The sequence below is a fragment of the Felis catus genome, chromosome A3, assembly GCF_018350175.1.
Source record: "Felis catus isolate Fca126 chromosome A3, F.catus_Fca126_mat1.0, whole genome shotgun sequence".
Taxonomy (NCBI): domain Eukaryota; kingdom Metazoa; phylum Chordata; class Mammalia; order Carnivora; family Felidae; genus Felis; species Felis catus.
In genome coordinates this window covers 49046878-49073639 of record NC_058370.1, presented here as the reverse complement: position 1 = coordinate 49073639, position 26762 = coordinate 49046878, and the positions used below count along the sequence as shown (strand labels likewise).

Here is a 26762-nt window from a genome sequence, read left to right as displayed (position 1 = left end):
ATACCCAGAAGTGGAATTGGTGGATTATGTGGTTCTATTATTTATTTATTTATTTATTTATTTTTTATTTTTTGAGGACCTCCAAACTGCTTCCTATAGTATTTGCACTAATTTACATTCCCACCAATACTGCACAGGGGTTCTCTTTTCCACATGCTATTTTTTGTTTTTTGTTTTTTGTTTTTTTGGTAATGGCAATTCTATTAGGTGTGAGGTGATATCTCATAATGGATTTGATTTATATTTCCCTGATGATTAGTGATGTTGAGCAACTTTTCAGGTACCTGTTGATCATCTGTATCTCTTCTTTGGAAAAGTGTCCATTTTTTAAATTTTTTAAATTTACATCCAAATTAGTTAGCATATAGTGCAACGATGATTTCAAGAGTAGATTACTTAATGCCCCTTACCCATTCAGCCCATCCCCTCTCCCACAACCCCTCCAGTAACCCTCTGTTTGTTCTCCATATTTAAGAGTCTCTTCTGTTTTGTCCCCCTCCCTGTTTTTATATTATTTTTGCTTCCCTTCCCTTATGTTCATCTGTTTTGTATCTTAAAGTCCTCATATGAGTGAAGTCATATGATATTTGTCTTTCTCTAAGTTTGCTTAACATAATACCCTCTAGTTTCATCCACGTAGTTGCAAACGGAAATATTTCATTCTTTTTTATTGCCAAGTAATACTCCATTGTGTGTGTGTGTGTGTGTGTGTGTATCTCACATCTTCTTTATCCATTCATCCATTGATGGATATTTGGGCTCTTTCCATACTTTGGCTATTGTTGATAGTGCTGCTATAAACATGGGGGTGCATGTGCCCCTTCAAAACAGTATATCTGTATCTCTTGGATAAATACCTAGTAGTGCAATTGCTGGGATGTAGGGTAGTTCTATTTTTAATTTTTTGAGGAACCTCCACACTGTTTTCCAGAGTGGCTGCACCAGCTTGCATTTCCACCAGTATTGCAAAAGAGATCCTCTTTCTCTGCATCCTCGCCAACATCTGTTGTTGCCTGAGTTGTTCATGTTAGCCATTGTGACAGCTGTAAGGTGGTATTTCATTATGGTTTTGATTTGTATTTTCCTGACGATGAGTGATGACCATTTTCTTGTGTGTTGGTTGGCCATCTGGATGTTTTCTTTGGAGAGGTGTCTATTCATGTCTTTTGCCCATTTCTTCACTGGATTATTTGCATTTTGGGTGTTGAGTTTGATAAGTTCTTTATAGATTTTGGATACTAACCCTTTATGTGATATGTATTTTGCAAAAATGTCCATTTTTAATCAAATTGTTTTTGTTGTTGCTGTTGAATTTTATGAGTCCTTTGTATATTTTGAGTATTAACTCCTTATCAGATATATGATTTATGAAACTTCTCTCCCATTTGGTAGGCTTCTTTTTAATTTTGTTGATGATTTCCTTTACTGTGAAGAAGCTTTTCAGTTTGATATAGTTCCACTTATTAATATTTGCTTTTGTTGACTTTGCTTTTGGTGTCAAATCCATCAGGGCCTTTTGTAGTTCCATAGAAATTTGAGGATTGTTTGTTCTCTATGTGAAAAATGCCATTGGAATTTGATAGGGAGTACATTGAATCTGTAGATTGCTTTGTGTATGGACATTTTAACAATTCTAATTTTTTCAATCCATGTGCACAAAGTATCTTTCCATTTATTTGTGTCTTTTTCAATTTCTATCATCAATGTCTTATAGTTTTCAGTGTACGTGTCTTTCACCTCCTTGCTTAAATTTATTCATAGGCATTTTATCCTTTTTGATGCAATTGTAAATCAACTTTTTTCTTAATTTCTATTTCTTATAGTTTGTTATTAGTATATAGAAAGGCAACAGATTTTTGTATATCAATTTTTGTATCCCACAACTTTACTGATTGTGTGTGTGTGTGTGTGTGTAGGATTTAGTGTTTTCTATACATGATATCATGTCACCTGCAAGTAGTGACAGTTTTACTTCTTCCCAGTTTGGGTGTTTTTTATTTCTTTTTCTTGTCTAATTGCTCTTGTTAGAACATCCACTATATTGAATAAAAGTGGTGAGAATGGGAATCTCTGTCTTGTTCCTTATCTTAGAGGAAAAGTTTTCAGGTTTTCACTGTTAAGTATGATGTTAGCTGTGGACTCATCATATATGGTCTTTATTATGTTGAAATATGTTCCACCTACACCCATTTTGTTGAGAGGTTTTATCATAAATGGATGTTAAATTTTGACAAATGCATCTGCATTTTCGGCATCTATTTAGATGATCATATAATTTTTCTCCTTCATTTTGTTAATGTAATGTATCACATTGATTTGCAGATGCTGAACCATCCTTGCATCCCAGAAATAAATCCCACTCAATCATGGTGTATGATTCTTTTAATGTATTGTTGAAGTCAATTTGCTAGTATTCTGTTGAGGATTTTGCCTCTAAGATCATCAGGGATATTGTGAATTTCTTCTTGTGGCATCCTTGTCTAGTTTTGGCATCGGGTAGTCTTGGCCTTATACAATCAGTTTGGAAGTGTTCCCCCTCTTTTTTTTTTGGAAGAGTTTGGGAAGTACTGGTATTAATTATTCTTAAAGTTTGGTAGAATTATCAGTGAAGTCATCTGGTCTTGGACTTCTGCTTTTTGGGAGATTCTAGAATCTTTTCATTTCACAAATCTGTAACTCCATATCCATTAAACAATTCTTCCTCTTCCTTGCCCCCATGTCCTAGTAACCATTGATCTATATTTTGTATTTATATATTTGACTCTTTTGGGAACCTCACATAAACAGAATCACACAATATTTGTCTTTTTACGACTGGCTTATTTCACTTCTTATAAATCCTCAAAGTTCATCCATGTCGTAGCATGTGTCAGAATTTTCCTCCTTCTTAAGGCTAAATAATATTCCATTGCATGCATATACCATATCCTTTTATTTTTTTTAATTTTTTAAATTTAACTTTTAGTTAACATACAGTGCAACATTGATTTTAGGAGTAGAATTCAGTGATTCATCATTTACATAGAACACAGTGATCATCACAAGTGTCTTCCTTAATACCCATCACCCATCTAGCCCATCCCCCCCACCTCCCACCTCCACCCACCTCCCTCCATCAACCCTCAGCTTGTTCCCTATCATTAAGAATATCTTGTGGTTTGTTTCCTTCGCTCCTCTCTGCCCCATATCCCATATGTCCATCTGTTTTGTTTCTTAGATTTCACATATCAGTGAAACCATATGGTATTTGTCTTTCTCTGATTGACTTATTTCTCCTAGCATAATACATTCTAGCTCCATCCACGTCATTACAAATGACAAGATTTCATTCTTTCTGATGGTTGAGTAATATTCCATTGTGTGTGTGTATATGTATATGTGTGTGTGTATTGTGTGTGTGTGTATACATATATATATATATATACACAGTATTGTGTGTGTGTATACATATATATATATATATATATATATATATATACAGTTTTTTGAGGAACCTGTATATTGTTCTCCAGAGTGGCTATGCCAGTTTGCATTTCAACCAAAAGTGCAAGATGGTTCCCCTTTGTCTGCATCCTTGCCAACACTTGTTTCTTGTGTTGTTAATTTTAGCCATTCCAACAGGTGTGAGGTGGTATCTCATTGTATACCCACCACACCCTTTTAAATCAATTCATCTATCAATGAACATTTGGGCTGCATACTTGGACTCTACCTCTTGGCTCTCATGAATAACACTGCTATTAACATGATTATGCAAATATCTCTTCAAGATTGTGCTTTCAATTCTTTAGGAAATATACTTAGAAATGAGATTGCTGGATCATATTATAATTCCATGTTGATTTTTTTGAGGAACCTCCATACTATTTTCCATAACAACTGCACCATTTTACAGTCCCACCAGCAATGTACAAGACTTCCAATTCCTCCACGACCTCGCCAACACTTATTATTTGCTTTTTTAAAATTTTATGATAGACATCCTAATGGGTATAGTTTGATGCTCAGTTTCATTATCTGGGAGGATAAGCCCTCCTTCATTTCTCTACACTTAAATAAACTTAGCATCACAGCCTGATTATTCTTTCATGAGGTTTTGAATAATTGTGTGAAGTTCAAAAGGCAATTATAACATCAGGATTCTGATTGAAATGGCATTAAACGTGTAAATTAACTTGGTGAAAATAATGTCATCTTGTTACTATTGAGTGTTCTTATCCCAGAGCATTGTATTTCTCTCCATTTATTCAAATCTTCCTTTATTCCATGAGTAAAATTCTACAGTTATTTTGTATGGTTCCACATATTTCTTGCCAAAATTATTTCCAGGTATCTCTTACTTTGGTTGTTTTGCTCATGCCACACCAGAACGGGGTGGGCCCGGGTAACAAGGAATCCAGAGGCAGGGACACTGAACTTTGAAGGAAGGGCACCAGGTATGGCCAAGCTGAGCCTTGAAGAAGATTAGCAGGAGGTGACAACCAACATGGGGAGAGGCATGAAAACATGTGGTATGTTGGTGGGGGTATGAATGGCCAGTGTTATAGGAACCTATGGAGTTGGGGAAGAAGCTGGAGGGTGGACAGGACTGTCATGGACAGCTTGCTATCCTCCCCAGGCAGCCTTCCTATTTAACTGGAGATGAGAAGCCAATGAAGGCCTTCGAGATGCGATGTGCATTTTAGAAAGCTAATTCTTCCAACAGTCCTGGAGACTGGAAATGAGAAGCACATGGGAGTAGGTAATGAGACCTTGCAGGAAGCTGCTGAGAGAACCTGGAAGCAGGTGAATGTCCAGATGGAGCTAATGGTGGAAGATATGCAAGGGAGAGGTAAAAAATATTGAGAAGGTAAGAAATCTGGTGACAAGGAAGAGGTAGGAGCCTAAGAGGTGAGCAATTTTCTGGATATCTAGGTTGCTGTGTGTCATCACTAGAGGAAGGGCATGGGCAGGGAGTGTGAGGGCCTGGGGAAGGCAGAGGGAGGTTCTCTGAGGCAGATGTCACCAAGTGAGATGCTAGTGGGCATGTGGATAGACAAGGCTGAGCCTTGGGAGGGTTTAGGAATAGAGAAAGAAATCTGGGAGCCAGCTGCATATAAATCACAGCCAAAAGCAAGACCACAGGACAGTTTAGTTAGAGTATGGGGAGTATGAAAAACAGTGGGCTCTTGCCAGGGCTCAGCCCATTCTGCCAGAAAAGGCCTGGTCAGTGAAATCAAGGAGGGTAAAAGAGGGGAAGGAGGTGTCAGAAAAGAGGGAAGTGCACCATCAGGACTATGCTCCCAAGACATCTTCCAGGGCTAAGTCACACCACAGTGCAGACAGAGTCCCTTTGATTTGTGCCACAAGAAACAATGGAGTTCATCTGTGTTTCATTCTCTAATAAAGGCACCAACTTGGTCCTAAGGAGGGAAACATAAGCAATGGATAGAGTCCAACTCACCAAAATATATTCCTGAAATATACAGTTCTGAATACAAATGCCAGGAAGACCAGCATTTCTGGGTAGCATCGAAGGAGACAGGACAGTTGTATCTTCTGGGAAAAGCCTTGAGTGCCCACAAGGTCTCACTAGGCAATCTGCTATCCTGTTTAGTTTATTTTTATGTTCTCTATAAATGTCTGGGGCCCATGGCATTTAGAGGGAATGGGTTCCCCCTCTTCCCCCCCAACACCCCCCCACCTCCCCACCCCCGCCACCCTGACTGCTGTATATTCTGCAGGAGATTTCTGTTCTGAACTTTTCTAGGCACACAACTTCCTGGTCTGGCCCAACCCAACTCCCCCTTCCCCCGCACCATGGGTCACAGTTTGCTGACATGCTCTGGGCACTGTCCTCCAAGGAAACTATCAAAAAGCACAGATGGAGAAATGACCTAATTACATTTTGTCCTCCTTGGTCTTTGCTGCAAAATGGAAGTTTCTGTCTCTGTTTGTCTATCCAACTATTGCATAGGATATGTTATTGTCTTAGAACAATACATCAGATACTAGCAATGCAAAACAACAACAACAACAACAACAACAACAACAACAACAACAAATCCCTGAGTATCATGTGTGAGAAAACACGAACTTTGGAGACAAACACAGAAATAAATAAACCCTGATAAACTCTGTCCATGCCCAGAGGCCCTACAACCAGCAGTGACATTACAGAGCAGGTTGAGTAATCCCTCTGAGTCTCATCCCACCAAGTGTATAATGGGGGCATCTTAGGAGGTTGCTAAGGAAATGAAATGGAATAATACACATGTTTCAAATCTTCATCCTTCCCCTCCCTTCTCTTCCCTTCCTCTTCTTTCCTGGGAGAGAGGCACAGATAGTACAAGAAGGCACAAGCAGTAGGAGGCATCCATTGGTTATCCTGATAATCCTCATGACAAGCTCCAAAAAAGCTCTGTAAGCCTGAATCTGGCCCTTCAGACCTGAGCTTACTCTGCTTCTGCAAATACATTCACTTCCCTAAATTTCATCTGGAAAACAGAAGGATGAGGCTTCTCCTTTCAATGTAGATGGCCCCACTTTATGTGTGGTGCAACACCTCCCCTCAGAGAGAAATGTAAAGTGGAGGTCCACCACTCGTGGAGTGGTGTCCAGATCTAGCCCTGAGAGCCAAATCCTGTAGTCAGGAAGGCTAGAAGACTGCATTGGTGTCATAGGTCCAGATGGGCCAGCCCCCGGCATCTGGAATATCTGCAGCCATACAGAAGTGAGGTCATTCCTCAGTCTGGAATGGCCCAGGGTTCAGCTTTCATGAGCCCCTGCATCACTCACCCCTCACTACCAGACAGCCTCAATTTCCACTGAAGTGCTAATGCCCCAGAGCCCGTGGCTGCCTCCAGCTCCTCCTCTGGTGCCCAAGACACACTGTAGTCAAAGGGAAGTGGGATGCTATGTGCTCCATTGAGACTCACAATCTCCCATTCTCCCTGATGGTCAGACCTCTGCCACCAGCCACAAGCACAGTCTGGAAACTCATGGTCATCATGGAGTACTTCTTCTGCTCCTAAAGTAGGCCCATTTCACCTTGACACTGCCACTCCCCAGTATCTGGCATGCAGAGAGCACACATACATACATACATACATAGGCCTCTGGCCCCTCATCTGGAATATGAAGAGACCCCTTCCAGGTCTGAGGATGAAATTCCCAGGGAGGCCACATGGCTTTCTCCTGGGAGCTGACAAGACAAGCCCAGGAGCTTCAATCCTGAGTTTGGGGTTGCCTGTCAGGAGCAGAGAAGCTTGAGATGGTGGAACTAGGGCTAGAGTCAGGGACTGTGGTATGGGAAGGCCCTCAAAAGTTACCAGAAGGATCTACTGGTTCATCTAGGTGCCTGAGGGCCGAGGGTCCCTCTCACCAGGCAAAGCTTCTCCAGCCCTAGAAGTAAGCCTAAAATTAGATGTAACTTGCAATTCTAAATTGGACTAGGCAATTGACTATCTGAAGGACACCAGAAAGTTTTGCTAGTCCCAATGGATATTAGAATAGCTACAGAACAAGACATGGGGAGGTAGGGGAGTTCTACATGGGTTATAGCACAGCTAACTCATCTTTTCTCAAGGGGTCCCTTGAGACTAGGAAGTCCCTTGCTCACACCATCTGTGAGTTTGGTTGCTACAGTGCTGGGTGCACAGAGCAACTGGAGACAGGCAGTGCTGAACTCTGAGTGGGAAATGATGGCAGTGGACCATCAACGGGAGGTAGTCTTTGCTTGCAAAGGAGCTTCCAATTGGGGGAAGGCAAAAAGGAAGGGAGGAAGGAGGTGCAAGCCAGGTGTGGTATTATAAAGCATGACCTTTCCAAAATAGAATGCTGGTGTCATGAAGTTATCAAACATGGCAAAACATCTCTTCTCTGGCAAAGAAAGAGGGTCTTTGAGGCTGGACCATGGCCAAACACTAACCGAGAGAAGGCATCACCATGCTGTTCACACCTTGCACCAGGGACACTCACTGTGTTGATACGTACTATGGTCCTGTTGGCCTGCAATGAACAACAGAGTAATTACTGGAATCTGGATTGCAAATATATGTTTGGGACCGAAGAATCTGAAGTACATACTTTTCCTGGAAAGGTACTTGGCAATTCAGCTACTCAAGGCCTACTATCAGGACAGGAAACTACATTGTTCTGCACATTTTGAATCAAGACATATATTTTTCCTTGTGCTTTAGAATAGACTGTGATGTTCCAAAATATATTCAATGCTCCTATTCACAGTTAATATACCTACACCAAGAACATTTAGATTAGCAATTGTGCCAATGAATATTATGCAAGAGGACCCCAACAAGAGGGGTCACAGGGCATGACAGAAGGACCAAGACCATCAAAACAGTGACCACCATCTTCCTTATTCTGAGTTAGTGAGTGGGACATGGTTGCAGGTTGCATGGCCCTTACTGAGCCCAGATGCAGTTACAAGGGATTTCCAAAAAGAACCCCAATGATCTAATTCTGAATAAAGAATGACAAAGCAGTTGCCCCTGTGCAAAGGTGGGACCCTTATGTTCGCGGCTTAAAAAAAAATCAATATAAGAATAAAAGGAAGAGAATGAACTTAGAAATAACAAAACAGATGATTCCCCTTTACTTAAAATTGGCTTTCAGCGGAAATCCATCTTTGTGAGGGAATTTAGAGTACTGTACTATGTGGCAGTACTGATAATGAATGTGCTATGTCTCTGGGTTTAGTGTGTGAAAGAAAAGCTGTGGGACAGTATGCCCGTTAATTAATCCGCTCATGGTTCTTTGTGGAGGAACTGCTTTTATACCAAAGAGCATTATGGGAAAGGAAAGAGATTGGGGGAGAAAAGTGAAAATAGGATTGCATGCAGGCAAGGAATGCTGGAACGCATTTCAGGACTGGGCTGGGAGTGAAGGGACTGACCAGTGCAGGGTCCTGTCCACTGTCTGTGCGCATGCAGGGGCTACAGGAGACCTGGGGCTCTTAAAATACATCTGTGAATGTCTGAGTGGCTCTCAAAATACGTGCACAAATGTCTGAGCTACTAGCACAGGCCATACCCTGAGGTTAGACGGTGCACACTGTTTACCTGTCACATCTCAACTTTTCTGACTGCCATACAGGACACAGCCCCATTATCCCAACTGGTAAGCATAAGGTCCCTTCTACAGGAAACGCTTAGGGGCTAATGCTCAGATTTCAGGTATTAAGGTTGCCTTCAGAAATGCTCTCCCTGATCCCTGGTTTCAATTTTTGCAGTTTTATTTACAAACCATCAACTGAGGTCCAGAAGTAGATGACCCTCTCATACTGACATAGTGAGAAGGTCAACGGTAGCCTCCATCACAATGCCTACACCATTCACCTCACTTCATCTCATCACCTGGGCATGTTATCATCTCACATCATCACAACAAGTGTGAGTACAGTTTGGTAAGATATTTTGAGAGAGAGAGACCACATCCACATAACTGTTATTACAGTATGTTTTCATAAATCTTCTGTTTTACTATTAGCTATTGTTGTTAATCTCTTCTTGTACCTAACTGATAAATTAAACTTTACCATAGATATGTATGGAATGTATGTATAGGAAAAAAGGAGTATATAGAGGACTTGGTACTATTCACTGTTTCAGGTATCCACTGGGTGTCTTGGAACGCATCCCCTGCAGATAAGGGAGGACTGTATTTAAAGGCAATTTTAGACACTGCAAATAACAAAAGAATTAGTAGCCATCAATGGTAGGATGAGTTAGGCATCCTTAAGGTCCATTCCAATGCTACACAGAACCTGAGCCTACCCCTCAGCTATACTACAGGGTTTGCTAACCCTGTCCCAGGACTTAATCCCATTAGGACCCCAAAAACAAACCCTCTTACTTCAAACACCTACACCAGCTATAAGTCTATGCCACCAAGGTCTGAGGATAAGGTCATAAGAATAAGTAAAAAAAACCTGCATATTGTACACATGGCAGAAAGGTGAGTTTATGTAACATTTTTTTCTTTGCTTCCCTAAGCAGAGGTGAAGCTCTAGGATATTTGAGGTAAAATATATTTTTCTCTTTCAGAAGTATCTTTAATTTAAAGTTGAGGCAATGGAATACAATGCTTGTAGTTCTGACATCTGAAATGTTTGTTTTTTGGTTTGTTTTCAACAATGACATTCCTCATTCTAGAAGATTAAAAAGGGACAGATAGAAGATACATGTGAAAGTAGTTACCCAATGAGGTCGAAGGCTTGAGAAGCAAAAATTTTTTTAAATAGGAATTTAGAGGCAACTGGGTAGCTAAGTCGGTTAAGCATCTGACTCTTGATTTTGGTTCAGGTTATGATCTCACCGTTCATGAGATCAAGCCCTGAGTCAGGCTCAGCACTAATAGTGTGGAGCCTGCTTGGGATTCTCTCCCCAACATCCTCTCTCTGTCCCTCCCCTGCTTGCTCTCTCTCTCTCTCTCTCTCTCTCACAGAATAAATAAACATTAATAAGATAAAATAAGAATTTAAACTAGGCGGGCCCTTTCTGAGAGATTCACCATGCAATCAGTAAATCACTCTGTTTCCTCTTCCTCAGAGTCACACGCCCTAAATGCCATCACATTATAGCATTATCGAGACCTAAGTTTCAAATATCTTTGAACAACTTGAGAATCAATTAAGAACTAAAAACTCAAAATGTTTCACACTGACTGAACATTGATTTTAACCTCAAGGGCAAAACTCTCCATCTTTCTGGAATAATGTTAATTGAACTCCTAGATAAATCATTCTCATGCAAGTAAATATGCAAAGCCGTCCCCTGGGTTGGTCTGAAGCATGCTTTCAGAAGCATGCTTTATCTTCATTATTTTCTATGTATGTATATTTTTTCCTGGTCATGTTATTCTTGGTCTAACAGTTATGTTGGATCCCAATGCTTATTTGTTGTTGTTGGTCTTCAGTATTTTATTTAATGAAACTTAACAGGTTTGGGTCTTCAGTATTTTATTTAATGCAACTTAACAGGTTTGGTACTTTGTAGCTTGTTGATAATCTGCTTCAAAATGTTTTCTCCTAGAGAACATGCACCATCTAATTTCTTAAATGTGATATGAGTCTAAATTGAGTAGTGTTAAGGATATATTTCTGCTCACAAGCTTTTCTTGTACATTCCCTTTCAATTCCCTGACATGAATGTCTACATTACCCAAACACATTCCTACATGGGAACGCAGGCTCACAAGGAGGAACGCACAAGGTCCCCATTCTGACTTTTGCTGTAGGTACAGAGCAGGGGCTGGACTCACTCCCAGCGCTTAGAGGGATTCAGAGGGATGGTGGGGGGGGGGGGTACTTCACCTGAAGAGACATACAGTTAAGACATCAAAGTGTTCTCAGTCCCGCCTTCCCCATTTAAAAAAACACTGTGTCAACTATAAACATTGTTTTCAAAATCCCAAAAAGAAGCAGATGAGAAGAAACAGAAGAAGCTCAGAAAAGCTAAGTGAAGTCTCTAAGATCACCCAACAAGCAAGCGTCTCCTCACAGGACCTTCAGGAAAAGCCTGTTGGGTGGGCAATCACAGGACTGGGAAAATTCCAAATCACCCCCCACTGTCTCCCCCTATACATCCAGCTGAAATCCAGTACACTGGATGGCAAAGAAAACCACTGTGGGGATGCTGATTGTAGCCGAATGCCTAAAAAAGTTACTCAGCCCTTCTTTAAAACACATTTATGAGGGGCACCTGGGTGGCTCAGTCAGTTGTGTTCAGCCCCTGATTTTGGCTCAGGGCATGATCTCACAGTTTGTGAGTTCAAGCCCCACATCGGGCTCTGCACTGACAGTGCAGAACCTGCTTAGGATCCTCTCTCTCCCACTGTCCCTCTTTCTCTGCCCCTCCTCCATTCTCTCTCTCTCTCTCTCTCTCTCTCTCTCTCTCTCTCTCTCTCCCCCCCTCTCTCTCTCTGTCTCTCCCTCCCTCAAAATAAATAAATAAATCTTTCTTAAAATTAAAACACACACACACACACACACACACACATTTATGAACTCTCAGGAATAATTGGAAATGTCTAAGTATCTTGCACAGAGAATGCTTAAAATCATATTTGTTAAAAACCACCTGCTACTACCTTCATTATTCCAATTTTGGTGACACAGGCAGGGACCTGGTAAGCCCATCTTCAATATTTGGGATATTTAATATATGCACATCTTCAACTTTTTGCTTTTTTTGACATGTTGGCACAATGTCTCAAGTGTGGTGATGCTAAGTCAAAAGCTAGGGCTCCAATACCTCCTCATATCAGTATGTTTCAGCAAAACAGCTTCAGGACTTCCCACTGAATGTACAGGCTGTTTTGCTACTCATTTTGCCCCAGTGTTTTGCTGATGCTGACAAATGAACACCCCACCCTTCAATCCTTGTCACCTTTGCCCACTTACTCAAATAATTTTGCTGGTAACATGAAGTCTGCTCAAGCTACAGGTCACAGTATTACAATCAGTCCATGTGGGTCATGAGATTCTCCAGTGTGCATGGGGATCTGCCAAGGCCAAAGTGAGGGGCTCAGGGCCATACCGGTATCACAGAAAGATAAGGTTTTATTTAAAACTGCTCACTTACAGGATGGTTATTCATATTACGAAAGGTTAACTAAGGATGCCTTTAAATAATGCACTTCATAAAGGTATTCAAATGTCTGACTGAATCCTCTAAGAACATTGACAATTTTTAGGAACAGCTTTTATATAAAGGGAAGGCACAGAGGTGGCAGGGTGGGAGGGAGCCATGTACAAATGTGGGGGGAGCACCCTCCCATTGTCTCTAGAGGCCTCACCATGCTATTCTCCTCCAGCCACCAGAAACTACACCTGAGCTCAAATCTGAGCAAGCTAGTGTCTCTCCAGAGGGTGTACCAGATGTGGCTAGTGTGATGACCAAACATTTATTTTCTATTTGAGAGATGAAATATTCAGTACTGCTCATGAACCCCTGAATAGCACTGGCTAGTGTCTTGGATAGAAAACTTACATAAGAAAATACCTTTTTATTCTCTTATAATAGAAATAATTCCCTAGAAAATACAGGCCAGAGTTAATGAGGAAGATGAGTCAAGTCCAGTGTGTAGCACTTTTAATTTATGTCATGCTAAATATGGAATTAATTAATTGCCTATGATTTATGAATTGAGTTTAAAGTTTTTACAAAAAAAAATTCTTTTGCCTCTCATAGTTCAGCTGGAATCTTGTTTATTCCCTGAATATCAACTGGTATAAGTGAAATCTAATGGTTTCAAATGTCTCTTTTTCTCAGGATCTAAATTTCTTTTTCTTCCTTCAACTCCCCCCTCCCCATACCTCAGGGAACATCAGCAAGTTTGACTACCCCAAAATGGAAATGGGGTTGCCTTCATTTCTATTTTAAGATAGCACCCGTTCTAATGGAATCATTTAAAGCAGTCGTTTCTGGTGATAGGTGAAATGGAATGAAATATCATCAACTGGAGATACCTGGGGTTGCATTTAGAGATGAAGTGGGCTTGGAATGGGTTCTTAAAATTTCATCAAACACGGCCTCCAAAACTCTGAGGAGAGGTGGTTGAAAAGAGGCCAGGACAAAGGGCCAGTGAGTGTGGTACTGGATGAGGGGTACACCTGGGGTTCAGTGTATTATTCTCTCAACTTTGGTGTACTATTGAAATTTTCAATCTTAAAAAAAAAAACAAACCTTTAAGCACAGATTTTCCTATTTTTCCCCTTTATTTAACAAGGTCCTCTTGATTATGGCAATTCCATTTTTATGCAGTGGGTTTGGGAGGGGTGGAAGAGGGGACCAGACCAGCTACAAACCAACTTTTGCTCCATGAAAAGGTGCCAGGGGTGTTGGAGAGAGGGAGGGAAGGAAGGAGGTGGAGGGCTCTTCCTCACACCTTCTCACAGGCCTGGTGGCACCTGTGGTCTGATCTCCAAAAAGACACTCCACACAACCACCAGGCACACAGCATGCAATAAATCATCTGAAAATTTGGCTCCTGCTACTTTCTGTCCTAGCAAGAAGGGACATCAGACTGCTACGGTGCCACCTCGGTGGCACGTCTTCGGTTCTGCTGCTGTGAGGATTTTTGAACCGGACCCCTCTCAGAGGAGGACCACATCCCAGCACCACGCAGACTGTCCTGGCGATCACACCTCGGCAAGGGAAAGTTGGCCCGCTCTGGGGTTCGTTACCAGGCTGCTCACCCCACAGGCTGCAGGTCTGCGCAGCACGCCTCTCCCTTTGGGCTCTGACTAAACACGCTGGCCAGTAGGAGGGAAACGGACAGATACACAGACACGCGCGCACGCACCACCGCCTGAGCCTGATTCTAACCTGAAAACGGAGCTATCCACCCTCTATCCCTCAAAACAACCGAGTCCTCGACTTGCGTCTGCTGTACTAAACACCGGAACGAGGCCAGAGAAGGCACAGACATTGAGTCCGGGCCACTAGCCACGAGGCGCCAGAGCATCTGACGCCGCAGAAAGGCTGCGCTCACCTGAAGTCTGGGTGCCAGGCGCCCACGCCTCTGCATTCAAGGGGATCCCCCCACAAGAAAATGAAGGCGACCAGATGACGCCTTCCTCTAGTCTTTCAGAAAAGCCAAGCGACCCCACTGACAGCCTCTCAAAAGCAAGGATGCAAGCACCCACTCTGTTGGAGTCTTTCAGAAAACGCACAGCGATCAAAGCCCCTTCCCTAAGAAAAGTGCCCAACTCTGCCTGCAATCCATTCCTTCCTCCGCAGCAGCTCGGAGAGCGTACACCAAGGGGCAGAAATCATGCCTAGGGAATGCGAAACTAGAACTTGATCTCCAAAAGCGCGTCCACTCACTCGGTCCCCTTTCTGCGCGGGGCTGGCGGCTCCCAAGGCTGCGGGCTGTCGTGGCTGCCAGGGACCAGACAGCTCGAGGACACGGGGTCTCCCGGAGTCCCCACCTCCGTCCCGGTCTCGGGTTGGGAGTCCCCATCCCAATGCTCTCTCACCCTCGCCTTCCTTTTTCCCTTGGTTTGGCAAAGACAATCCAAGCCGGTTTCCCTTCCCAGTCCCAGTTGGACCTCGGTCCCCAGCTCCGCGGCTGCCCCGCTCACCAGCCCCAGCTGGTCTCCTTTGGGTCGCTTCAGGGGGTCGCCCGAGCCTGCAGAGCCAATGTCAGCCCCGCACCGTCAAGGCCTTGGGCAGTCCCGCTCCACTGCGCTCCGAGGTCTAGGTCTCACTAGCTCCCACCGACTTTGCACAACAGCCCTTCCGCGTCGCCGGGGCGACTGGGGTGGCGAGGCGCCAAGCTGCAGCCGGGGTTCATAGCACCCGACCCCTTCCTCCGCATCTTCCTCGCCAGTTCCGTTCTCCCCTAGATCCTGGCGACCCCGAGCCTCCTAGGTCCCGCCACAGCGACCACCCGGACTCACCGCGGGCGTCGCGCCGCCGCTGGGTCTGCGCGCTCCGAGGCGGAGCCTGGGCGCCCTCCCGCGTGAGAGCCGCCTCCTGCGCCCGCCCGCCCGCGGCCCCCGCCCGGCTCCTGCCAGCCCCTCCGCCAGCCAGCGCTGCCGGGACGGTCGGGACTTACCTCCCGGACAAGGTGACCCAGCCAGTGCGCCCAGGAGCCCGCCCGCGCGTCTCCGGAGCCAGTGAGCGTGCGGGTCGCGGGGCGGTGCGGCGCCCGCCTCTGCTCCTCAGCTCCCCAGCTCTCTCCTCCTCTGCCCTCCTCTTCTTTCCCTTCCCCTCCCCTCCGCGACGCTCCCCGCCCTGCACTCGCCACCCGCGCCCCAGGCTGCCCCGAGCGTGCAGTAGCGCCGGGCTAGGGGCAGCGGCGGCAGCCCGGGGCTGCGGGGAGCTCGCTCGAGGCGACGATGGGGCGGAGCCCGGCGCTCCAGCCCCCAGGGGGGAAAAAAAAAAAAGGTGCGGGGAGACTCCCGCGGCGCACGCCTGGCGGGCTGGTTGGGCAAGGGCCGTCCCGGGACGCGCCGCTTGGTTGACCAAGCCTGGCGACACGCGTGCTTGGAGGAGGTGGCCACGGGCTCCGAGGGAGAATGAGCGAGGAGGAGAAGGGAATGGCTCGGTGAGAAGGCGGCCACCAACTTTGCCCCAGGCCTATCGGGCCCCGCGGGTGACCACGTCAGGCTGTTGGCCTGGGGCCGCTGTCTGGGACTGTGAAGGCGACAGAGACTGGGGGAGGGGAGCAGCCGCTGGGTACTCAGTGGACAGGGATTTGCAGCCTGGCTCTGAGATGGTTCCCCTCGGTCCTAAAGGCCTCCCCAGGCTCTTGTTCGTTTTGAGGTTCGTAGGACCCACTTTATAGGCCTGGCATCTGTTCACGTCCTGACCAACCAGCTACCCAGGAGAAACCAGGTGCGGGCTCAGACTCTCAGACCCCCTGCCCAGCCCCAAACCGGTTTGTTTTTCTCACCCCAGGCAGCCTCTTGGCTGTTGGAATTAAAAGGAGCTAGGGCTGTGGGGATGGGTGGGTAGAGGGCATAACTGTGGTGAGCAGAGTGAATAGAGGGAAGTAGAGCCAAGGAAAGGCCACCTCCCAAGATAGTATCAATTTCAAGTGTTGGGGGATGGGGGAAATAGTGTTTTCAGTGTGAATTCCATAGAGAAAGAACCAGGAAAGAAAGGTGTGTCAGAAAGGGGGTCGAAAGTGATTTAGGAAAACAATGTTAGCCCATTCTACCCCAGGGGCAGACCTGCCACAGTCTAGCCTTGCCAGCCTAGGCTCTGATAATCAAGGCTGGTTATACCCCGATGAAACCCTGCTTGGTGAGGAGCCCTGCCTCCTCCTGACCTAGTAACCAACGCTTTGCCCCCCTCATCCCCTCAGAAAGCACTACTTCCACTGCCAGGCTGCCTCTGTTAGACTTTGCAAAGGGCAAGCATTGCAGGTGGTGCCAGAACCACAGGTCCACCCTGTCTTGCCTTTGTGGGGGACTTGGCACCTGTGGAGCATCAGCCCCACAAAAAGAATGCTAAAGTCAGAGTGGGGCTGTAAAAAGGCAAATGGGTGGAGGAGCAGGTCAGCAGAACCAGGGGCATCTGTGGTTTCCCTTTATCAACTTGAACTGTGTTCCATCTGCAACTCTGCAGCATGGCAAAGCACAACTGGGGATTCTTCCTCTAGATCCCCAGAGCTGCAAGTCCCTGGTCTGCAACACTCAGAAAAGAGCATTGTACATCTCTCTCATCTAGGAGAACTTCTCAAATGGGAGGAAAATGCCCCCCTTGCCCTTGCCTTAGTAACGTTGCTAGTTGTTCCTGAAGTCCTTCCCTAAACAGAAAATTCTCTCATCTGAACCACTGGGCTGAGAAGACGTTGTTAGACTCATTTGAGTTGGAGAATCATTATTCCCGTTTATCGGATGAAGCAGCTGAGGTTTTTCTTTACAAAAGTTAACTAAGATTTCTATAGCTACAGAATATGCAGAAGTAGCCTGGAACTCAGGTTCCTGCCTTTCAGCCAATGAACTTTTGCTTACTGGTCTTTGGGTTGGGCTTTGGAGGACAGTTTTGTTTTGCTAAGAGAGCACCAGCCTGGGTTGCAGCTGTGACTTGCCTCTGACTCTAGGTAATGTTTGAATTTTAAATTGGGTTTGTCCTAATAGAGTAGTCAGGCATCCTCTTTTGCAGTGTAAAACATGATCACTGGTCACTGCTGGTTGCCTGTGAAGTGTTCCTTCCAAAAGTGAGTGTTGCAGAATTTAAAAGAAGAAAATGCCTTTGTATTGAGTGTTGTGAACTGTCTTCATGTCCTAGGTGCTTTGAAACTTTGTAGGTTGATGTTTTGGAACTATATGTATCCCCTGGCTCATCTGGGTGATGGATTGAGCATGGATACATTGATGGGGGTATAGGGGTTGTATGCTTGTATTTGCTAAAATTTTCTAAGAGTTGGTTTTCATAATGCGCCTAATTTGGTGTAATATTTAAATATTCACATTTATTTTTGTTGTGGAATGAATATGTAACTTCTTTCTGAAAGTTATGGGTAGGCTCTGATAGGTTACTGCATTCACAATACTGACCAAATACTCAATGATTGATAGTTGTCAAAAAAAACCACATTGGATTGTGGGGTCAAAAACCAGATGTCTCTGAAAAAACAGGGTAATTTGAAAGAGAAAGGAACAGTTCACAATGTGGTGAGTTTATTTCTTCTCTTCCTCCTCCTGTTTCCTGCCTCTTCTTATTCTCCCATGGCACTCACAGAGCTTCAAGATCTACAGATGTATTCTTTCTTGACACTACCCCCTACACACACACACACACACACACACACACACACACACACACACACACACTTAAGTATTTCTGCAATCCTAATTGACCTTACACTTTACTGCAAAAGAATCTTGCCAGGACCAGGCATTTCAGACTTGAAGAGAGGAATGCCACCTGCTTACAGCAAATGTGGCAGCTCAGGGAGGGATCCAGGGCTCCTGGTGGCCACCTTGGCTGATCTGGAATGGTAGCTACACACATAGGGCAGTTTGTTTGAAGTGTGCCTCCCTACTTGTTGACTGGAGTGTGATCATAACAATTACACCATGATGTAACATTACAATGAGAAAGGGAATGAGGGGTTGCCGAGAGTTGGGCAGTGGGACACAGTAGGTATTGCCAATCTTCTCAGCAACTTTCCAGAGAAGCTGTTACCTCCCTAGAGATAGGTGGGCTTGATGAAAGGAAATATATATTTGAGTTTTTCAAATAATAAATATTTCTTAAAATGTCTCAAATGGAAAGCCATTAGCCCAGGGGCTATAGTGCTGTGCATGGTGTATGGAGGTCAACAGTGCTCATTCAGAAACCATTGTAAGATGAAATGTGTAAAATGATCTGCCCCAAATGTCAATTGTAGTATTAAAGATGATGAATAGTATATGCAATTTTAAAGCAATCGAATTAATATCATACAGTTTTTTCCCTTTTCTGTCCCCCAAATCTATTACTAAATTGTTTTTCTTAAGTTGATGACATCTGGGAATTGAAAAGCTGCAGTGTCTTATGATAGTAGAATCTTTCTGACTTAGAAAGATGGGAAGATGAGCATTCAGATATTCAATGTAAACATGATGGGCAAGATTCTAAGAAAAAAAAAACATGAACTGTAATCAGAAATAAAGGGAGAAAGAACCAAAACCTAGGATAATTTCCGAGGCTGTGTTGACATGAAAGTTTAGAATAGGAAAAAAAAGATGCAGTAGAATGTCAGAACGTTGTAGCTGGAGGAATTCTTGGTGACCACCTAGGCCCATCCTCTGATTCTTCCTGTAAGGAGACAGTTCCAGAAGGGCTGCATGGAGGAACAGTCAACCCACATCTAGGTTACTGATTTCCATATTAGCAGGTCTTGCCTCTGCATCCATTACGTCACTTGGAAAGAATCAAAGAAAACACAGAGTTAATATGTTATAAGCAACCGTATAATGCCAGAATATCCCTTGTCTACTGCTACATAACAAACTTCCCCCAAACTCAGTGGCTTAAAATGGCAACTACTTACTTGCTCACAATTTTGAGGGTTGACAATGAGGGCTAAGTCCACTGGGATGGATTGCCTCATTTTCACATGATGTTTCCTGGGCTCACTTAGGCATCTGTAGTCAGCTGGCAGCCAAAAGCCTTACTCACCTGTCTGGGGATAGGTTGGTTGTGGACTTGGTGATGGGCTGACAGGGCTATAAGTCTGCCCTCCAGAAGGCTGGCCCAGCATCCTTACAAAGTGGTGGCTGCAGGACACTCAATGGCAACAGGCTTCAATGCACACAGATTTCAAGCTGACTTCACATTAGCTAATGTGTCATTGACCAAAGCAGGTCAGGTGGCCCAGCTCAGATATAGGAGATGGGGAAATAGCTTTTACCTTTGATGGGTGTAGCCATAAAGTCACATTAGAAATAGGCATGTGATGAGGGATGGGAGGAATTAGGGACCATTTTTGCTATCTACTGCACCTAGAAATGAGATAGGTTCTTTATACATAAAAGCTCACTGAATTCTGATCTGAGCTCAATGGGCCTGGTAGGAGTGATCCCAGGAGCTGAAGAGGCTGAGTGTTAGGGACTGAATAGTTCACCTGTCATCATATAGCTAGTGAGAGGAGGAGTGAGGTGCAGATCCAGCCTGTCTTCTACTTCCCTAGTAGCCAACATTAATAGAAGGTGTCTGTTAGGAGTCGGAGGAATGCTTACCATCAAGGTTATGAGCTCAGACATTTACCTAGGCTCCAAGTAAGCATTTTCTACTTTCTATCACTTTGTCCTCACTTACTCCAGAGCCCGGATTCCTGCATATCTAATATGAGCATAATTATAATATCTGTCACCTGACATTGTATTAGGCATGAATGTGGTTCAATGCACTCAGCATGTTTTCCTGACCAGAGTTGGCTGATTATTATTCTTTTTTTTTAAATGTTTTTAACGTTTATTTATTTTTGAGACAGAGAGAGACAGAGCATGAACGGGGGAGGGGCAGAGAGAGAGAGGGAGACACAGAATCCAAAACAGGCTCCAGGCTCTGAGCTGTCAGCACAGAGCCCAACGCGGGGCTCGAACTCACGAACCGCAAGATCATGACCTGAGCCGAAGTCAGACGCTCAACCGACTGAGCCACCCAGGCGCCCCTGGTTATTATTCTTAAAGATAGCTTGGAAGACAAGGTTGCTGGGTACTTTTTTTCCAAGGTAGTTGAGGGGAATGGCAAATTCTACATTTTTAACACAAAACCTATGCTGGTGATTGGAAGCCCCCCAAAACGCTACATAAGAGGGGTGATTGATGCTATCTCTCTCATCCAAGTTTCTTCTTGTTTTGAGGGGGCAGAGGCTGGGTGTGGCCAACACAGCTGTATTCCTTCAGGTTCTCCCAGATCCCTTTAGCTGACTGATTCCATCTGCCCACTCTCCAGTTCTGCGGACCTTGCTGATAATGACTCATACCTACATATTTCGATGTTATGCCAATTCCTGAGACAGCTTTAATTTCTCTTGTAAGAGCATGAAAATATGAGTTTCCTGCTCCACTCCACCCCAGGCCTTTAAAGCCAGAGCCTGGAGAGACACCTGAGCACGTCTGGCACCATGGTATAGTGGACATTCACCCAACTCCTCAACCTCTTGAAATGTCAGTTTCTCCATCTACGAAATGGGTATGACAACATTTGCCATGGAGAGCTAGTCCAGGGCAGTTATAGGAGTGGAGATGCCAAGGAAGAGCTGGGTTGTTGTGAGCATGATGAATTGTGCTGGCGAGAGAGTTCTCCCCCCTTCCCTCAAGACCCACTGAAACTGAAATCTGCCCATCCACTGTTGGCATAGTTTTCCTCAGTGGAGCTCATGATTTCACACACCTGAATTACAAAAACTGTCACACCTCAATAAAGCAGAGGTGCCGCAATATAGAGAAAGGTACCTTGGTCTGGGTCTCCTTTTCGGAAACCAGAGCCCAACGGTGCAATCAGGCAGTTTACTGGGGAATGGATCCCAGGAGCAAAAAGTGAAGGACCACCTGCATGGTCCATGGGGAGGAAGGGGGAGCCAGTCTAAGGAGGAATTAATTCCTGAGGTGGTCACAGTAGGTAACAACCAGCTCTCTCTCCCCTTGGACAAAAAGTATTTCTTAGAATCACCCAGGAGAGGGATGAAGAGGATGTGTGTGTCCAGAAGCCTCCATCCACCCCACATTTCTGGGCGGTGTCTGTGTATCAAACAGGCTTCCTCTGGCACAAGAGAAGTGACTAAGTAGGATCTTGGAAAATTTTGCTGCATGATTTAGTGTGTGAAATTCTTATATCATTTGCGTGTACTTTAAGGATGTGCCTTTTACTTCAGGATGTTAGATGTCAAATTGCTGTTTATTTGAATGTGGCCCTGGGTTGAGACTCAGCCAGAGGCTGGTCATTTTTGTGGGTGACAACTGATAAACACAGAGACAGGTTTGGTTACGCTATCCAGTTGATATAGGTCCTCTTCCTTTCTCAGCAAACAGGCCATACACACCATGCAGCCAGAGATCAATCAGTAAAGAGAGGTCAAGTTCAATGCTCCCTCTGTGCTCACTGCAAATATTGTGGATCCTTACCGCTGTTATCTGCTTGTTTCCCACCCTGAATTTATTCCTTCTACTGACTTCGACAGTTCATTTCTTCTTCCTAGACTGTCACACATTCTCTTGGGCAATTCTGGAGATGTCAGGTAACAGCCCAGCCTGTTCACACCAGAGCCTCCAGCACTTACTCCCTGTGTCCCTGATGTAGCTTGTCCTCATATCTCCTGACATAACCCTGTCCTGTCTTGGCAGACAACTCCTACTTGAATTTTATCTAGTTACTAATTTCTATGATCTAATTAATGATCCATAACATAAATCTATTATTATGACAGAGTGCAGTATCAGAATAATCAGTATCTTTGAGAAAATGTATTTGTCAAACATTGGAAAATATGGCTGTTTCCAAGACTGTTAAAGAGAAGAGAAATTAGAAAAGAGGTTAGCTTTGCAAAACCTTACTATCAGGATCAACAATGAGGCCAGAATTTTTAGCATGTGCTCAGAGCACTAGCCTCAAAAAATAGATTCAGTTGTCCACTTCAGTCTACATGCTGAAGTGGACAGAGCGATGTACCTTCACTTAAATGGAAAGAAAGCATGTTTTCCTTGCTGTACAAAAGAACTACATGTACTAGTGCAGCTCTAACATAATGACGAACTAAGAGGTTGGGATCATTGAAAGCATTGCTGGTGCAGAACTAAGCATTTAAACATGTCATTAATTATTAGCATGATTTCTGGCACTTTCTAAAAGGTCTAAGAACTTGTTTTTGGCACAAGAAAAAATATTTTTTGCTGCATGTGCTCTTTTTTTCTGCAAAAAGAAAGAGTTCTATTGTAAAAATAAGCACTTCTGTAATTTTGCAGGATGTGGAAGTGGAGGGAAAAGCACAAAGGTAAGCAATTTCACTTTTGCGATTCCCAGTTTATCACTCATATTTCAAGAAGAGAACACCTCTTAAACAAAGAACCTTACTAGGCAAGTGCCAGAACCAAACCATATGGCATTCTCCTCTGCACTCTAGGTGTATACCCTGGGTGGTTGTCCTACACATGAGTAGGGGCCCAGAGAAGCAGGGCTTGGCAGTGCCACAGCTGTCCTGGCAGCTAGCCCTTCCCAGGGTCACTAAAATGTGGTTTCTTTGATATCAGGGCACTAGGATGCCATGAGGACCTCCTCCCACAGCAGAGATTGAGCATGGCCACACACAATCTATACAGCTTGGAAGTGCAGGACAGATAAACCCTGGCTGGTGGCATGAAGGAAAGAGCTCCCTTGGTTTAAGGACCACCTGACAATGCAAAATATACGCCAAAACAGGTTTTGTCAGCGAAGGTGCAGCTTGCCAAATGTACTTAAATTATATCCCCACAGACATGGAAAGAATAACAAAATAAAATGATTTAACAAATAATAGAAAGCGGCAGTATCTGATATAGTAGACTGCTCTGGGCAGCCAAGTAACTGGATGGGTCTTTCCTAGTCTGTGTGTTTGTCATTGGTTCAGCAACGTTTGGTGGTGTCTGGACTTTTTGAGCTATGTATCTGCATATTCCCAGCAGCAGCTGCCCTGAACCCTGTTTATGGTAAAACCTACAAAGCATTAGAGCTGAGTGCATACCATTGAAAACTGCAGGACATTCTAACTACAAACAAAATTACTTATTTCCTAGAATTTATATATATATTACTTGGCTTTTTCTTTCCTACACAAATATATTTGATAATTAAAAACTGTAACAATAATTTTAACAATTTTTTGTCAAGGTTTTCATTGCTGCAGGCTTTCAGCAGGGGCGACTGATCTCCCACTAAGCCAGCAACAGGCAGTTCACCTCTGAGACACTGGAATAGTCAGCGGGGCCTGCTGGAATTGAGCCCTCCCTCTCTTACTCACCCACATAGACTGGCTGCATCCAGGATAATGTATTTCGTCTTGTCAAGAAATCCTGTCTAGGTACCAAAAATGTCAACAGGTAGAAAAATACATTTTGTTGCTTCACTAAAGACACTGAAAACACTTTTTAATAGAAACATGTCTTTTTCCTGCAAATCAACTATTCCCTAATTATCAAGACAAAGGCAAATTCTGGAGAAGCAGAGGATGCCAAGGCAGCTGCCTGGAAGTGGCACTTGTAAGCCTGCATCCCGTTGCTGCCCTCTCCTCTGTGTCTGTTCTCAAGACGGTGTGCAGATGGAAGGGACGTGCAGGGTGGAGGCTGTAGGTTGGCACCCGCGACAATCTCATGGCATAGAAACCACAGCATGATATGGGGTGACCAGAGGCCATGGTGGCATCATGCTGAGAGGAAGCTGCTGGCAGGCTGGCAGGCCTCCCCACACCTTCTAGAACTAGCAGCAATTTGTGCTTAGGGCATTCTAATCTCTGTCTTTCTCTGGAATCTTGTCTGATTACTTCTGCTCCAGTGCTCTGTCGCTCCAGCCTCTCCAGATCACCTCACTGCCCCCCGCCTCCCACTGCCCTTCTGACAAGTTCAAGGAGAAAAGAAAAGGAAAAGTCAGGATCTTTTAGGTGGCCTTATGTCTGCTACCCCCTACCCCCAGTGGCACAATAAGCTAATCCTCCCAGCTGAGTGGATGGGAAGTTTAAAGAAGCAAGACCCACAAAGCTTGTTTGCCTGAGAAACAAAGGATGTTCACATCTTTCCTTGACACAGTCTGCAGACCCCTGAGCTCTCACTGTCACAGAAATAGCTGCTAGCCAAAACCAAAATAGTAACAGGAGAGTCACCAGTGTCTTCAGATGCAAATGCCAACGATAACTTGCACTATAACTTAAAAGGAAGGATCTGGTGGGGATCCCCTCACAGCTTAGCCATATCCTCCTTGAGGGGGCAAGAGGGGCTTGAAGGGCCACCTGGTGGACAGAAGCAGGGCCAGGCCAGATGCTATCTTACCTCCACCTGCTGCAGAGTGACCTTGGATGAGTCAGTTCTTTCCCTTCCCACATTCTGTGTTGTGAAGAGTGAGTGAATCCGAGGATGTAAGACTAGTACAAGAGCCCACAATATACAGTTGAGAACATCTGCAGTTTCTGGGAATGGCTGGGTGGTGACAGGGGAGTCTCTGCCTTCTCCAAGGAACCCAGAGCCTCCCTGTCCACCAGCACTTAGCAGAGGCCACTCATACCTGTTGTCTCTGCTCCTCAGGGGTGGCCCCTTTCACTGGTATCATTGACCCCGTTTGAAGGGGATATCTGGCTCCTGGTTGCTGTGCAAGAAGCTTTGCTCTGAACCACACTCCAAAACCTGTTTTTGCCCCTGACTCTTCTTGACTTTTACTTTCCTAGCTACTGACCTAGTTATTTACTTCCATTATCCTCATTGGGAAGTCTTTGGACTTAACATCGTTTTCCCTGTTTCAGACCTCAGCTTCTCCCAGCCCTATATCTGATGCTGGACACCAGCTGTCCTGCCTCAGCCAACCACTCTCATAGCACAATCTGTGTGAGCAGGGGAGGGGGCAGCACTCAGACCTCCCTGTGGCCCACAGGACCCAGAGTGGGGGGTGCCAAAAGTCCCATTTGCAAAGAGGCAGAGACGGTATTGCATCTAGGCCTCCAGACCATGGGTTTTCTCCCATCCTCAGCTGTAGTCCAGAGGTGGCCTGCACGTGTACCCATTCACCTTGGAAAGCTGTGCTTAAGACTGAAAATTCCCCACAGTTGATGCCTACTCTTGCACCCAGTGAGCTGATTGGATGGGTGATAATGTGCCCGACCTGCTATATGCCATTTGTTTACTGCTCACGGGGCAGGGCTCGGGGTATAAATCAGGGCGCAGTGTCAGATTCTGTATGCCAGATCCCTGGCCTGAGTTCTGAGATTTCCATACCTCTCCTCCATGCTCATTTGTCACTCCTATCAAAGAAAGCTCCATTCATTTTTATGAAAACATGAAGAAAGAAAAAATACATATCAGAGCAGGCCGAGGAACAAAGTGCCTTGCAAGCGTGGCTTACAAAGTGGAAACTGGAGATTCAAGGAAGGAAACCAGCAGCAAAGCCTGCTTTTGCTCCACATTCAGGAAGTGGTGACTTGATCTGTTTCTCAGTTTCTGTATCTGCAAAATGGAGATGCTAATTTACAGATTTTAGCTCACATCCAAGGACGTCGGGAGGATGAATGAACTTGCATTTCCACACAGCACTGATGTGATGGAAGGTGCTATGTCAATAGCTGGAAGAAATATAAGTAGGGTATGAACCAGATATTCAGGATGCTTGGGTGTCCCTTGATGATACTGTATTGAATCAAAATAAATTCTCCTCTAACAGATGAGTTTTTTAAGCAACGAACACCACCTTTCCACCAGACATGGGCATGCATTCACATTTAAAGAGCCCTCCTAGTTGTTCTGTGATTTGTTCCCACCTCTAAGTGTGTCTGTGCCCACTGATGGCATCTGACAGAAGCCTAGCAAGGCAAGGACCACAGCTGCTGACATTGCTCACACAATGGAGGGGAATGAGGTCCACAGAGGTTAAATAATGTGCTGAGGTCACTCAGCTGGCAAAGGTCATGATCTGGAGCATCCTGATATCAGGCCCATGCTTGGAAGGATAAAAGTGCTTCCACTCCCCTCACTCAGGGCCCAGGGTGGGTGTAAAAGGTCTGCTATTCCTGTTTTTGTTGTAGCCTTGTCTTCATGTACTTCTATTCCCAAATATGCATCCTTCAGAGATGCTCAGAAATGT

The 26762-nt window shown here is 44.7% G+C and overlaps 1 protein-coding gene and 1 long non-coding RNA gene across 13 annotated transcripts in view; one reads left to right on the top strand and one right to left on the bottom strand.

Annotated features, from left to right (window-relative positions):
• Window positions 1–15884, bottom strand: part of SYNDIG1 (synapse differentiation inducing 1) — a 179724-nt gene extending 163840 nt beyond the window's left edge. For 6 of the 12 annotated variants that reach the window (XM_023251518.2, XM_045053947.1, XM_023251519.2 and 3 more), the window contains exon 1: window positions 15565–15884. The gene's annotated coding sequence lies outside the window, so the exon portion shown is untranslated. The other 6 variants (XM_045053948.1, XM_045053949.1, XM_023251521.2 and 3 more) reach the window with 5 other exon arrangements.
• Window positions 15885–16383: 499 nt separating this feature from the next.
• Window positions 16384–26343, top strand: LOC109498101. The gene is made up of 3 exons (XR_002154693.3): window positions 16384–17559; window positions 22913–22941; window positions 23814–26343. It is a non-coding gene; the product is annotated as an uncharacterized LOC109498101 (long non-coding RNA).
• The last annotated feature ends 419 nt before the right edge of the window (window positions 26344–26762 follow it).